Source organism: Antedon bifida, assembly GCF_963402885.1.
Source record: "Antedon bifida chromosome 1 unlocalized genomic scaffold, ecAntBifi1.1 SUPER_1_unloc_7, whole genome shotgun sequence".
Taxonomy (NCBI): Eukaryota; Metazoa; Echinodermata; class Crinoidea; order Comatulida; family Antedonidae; genus Antedon; species Antedon bifida.
This window is the reverse complement of record NW_027616273.1, coordinates 100,001-101,777: the sequence shown is the minus strand read 5'-3', so window position 1 is coordinate 101,777 and position 1,777 is coordinate 100,001. Positions and strand designations below refer to the sequence as shown.

The window sequence follows — 1,777 nt, the reverse complement described above, 5'->3', positions numbered from 1 at the left end:
ATTAATGATAAATTGTACTGTATCAACAGCATGCACTTCTAGAAAATTGAACATGACAATGAATTAGAAGTTGATGTAAAAAAATGTAATACCTGTCATAATAATAAAAAAATATATATAATATTATTATTAACATCCTAAATAATATGGTTAATATTATCTTGGATAGTTACAGTATTATTATATATTTGTACAAATATTCATGACAAGAATCAAATAGTAGTTTGTTTTTTAATTGCACTTTATAATTAATATACATACTAACCATTCAGTGATAATACGATTAATACTGTTATGTTAACGTTGCAGTTGACCATTTTCTTTCATCTCTGACATGGGCTGTCCTTGATGAGATGTCGGTTAATGCAGTGCATTTTTAATCGCTAATGTTCACGTTAGCTGTTAACATTTAATTTGTTATTACATGATCATCATAGCGAATTGATACTGTAGAAAATAATAATAACAAAAATGTTAATTATCATTAATGATAAATTGTACTGTATCAACAGCATGCACTTCTAGAAAATTGAACATGACAATGAATTAGAAGTTGATGTAAAAAAATGTAATACCTGTCATAATAATAAAAAAATATATATAATATTATTATTAACATCCTAAATAATATGGTTAATATTATCTTGGATAGTTACAGTATTATTATATATTTGTACAAATATTCATGACAAGAATCAAATAGTAGTTTGTTTTTTAATTGCACTTTATAATTAATATACATACTAACCATTCAGTGATAATACGATTAATACTGTTATGTTAATGTTGCAGTTGACCATTTTCTTTCATCTCTGACATGGGCTGTCCTTGATGAGATGTCGGTTAATGCAGTGCATTTTTAATCGCTAATGTTCACGTTAGCTGTTAACATTTAATTTGTTATTACATGATCATCATAGCGAATTGATACTGTAGAAAATAATAATAACAAAAATGTTAATTATCATTAATGATAAATTGTACTGTATCAACAGCATGCACTTCTAGAAAATTGAACATGACAATGAATTAGAAGTTGATGTAAAAAAATGTAATACCTGTCATAATAATAAAAAAATATATATAATATTATTATTAACATCCTAAATAATATGGTTAATATTATCTTGGATAGTTACAGTATTATTATATATTTGTACAAATATTCATGACAAGAATCAAATAGTTGTTTGTTTTATTAATTGCACTTTATAATTAATATACATACTAACCATTCAGTGATAATACGATTAATACTGTTATGTTAATGTTGCAGTTGACCATTTTCTTTCATCTCTGACATGGGCTGTCCTTGATGAGATGTCGGTTAATGCAGTGTTTTTTGATGAGTAAAGAAAATAAACAATAAATTAATATGAATGCAAAAAAAAATGTTGTAATTGGAAAATTTAAAATGTAATTTTCATGTTACATTACAATACAGTACTTAATAATTAATCGCTAATGTTCATTTTTCTGTTATCCGTTATGTTAGCTGTTAACTTTTAACTTGTTATTACATAATGGCTGCGAATTGATACTGTGGAAAATAATAATAACAAAAATGTTAATTATCATTAATAATGATAAATTGTACTGTATCAACAGCATGCACTTCTAGAAAATTGAACATGACAATGATAATGTCAGAAGTTGATGTAAAAAAATGTAATACCTGTCATAATGAATAAAATATATATAATATTATTATTAACATCCTAAATAATATGGTTAATATTATCTTGGATAGTTACAGTATCAAACAAGAATCAAATAG

General features: G+C 24.5%; 1 long non-coding RNA gene across 1 annotated transcript; it reads right to left on the bottom strand.

Annotated features, from left to right (window-relative positions):
* Positions 1 to 311: 311 nt before the first annotated feature.
* LOC144858093 (uncharacterized) lies at positions 312 to 1,314 on the bottom strand. Its single transcript, XR_013616187.1, has 3 exons — positions 1,233 to 1,314; positions 749 to 930; positions 312 to 447 (listed from the first exon to the last, which is right to left on the bottom strand). It is a non-coding gene; the product is annotated as an uncharacterized LOC144858093 (long non-coding RNA).
* Between the last annotated feature and the right edge of the window lie 463 nt (positions 1,315 to 1,777).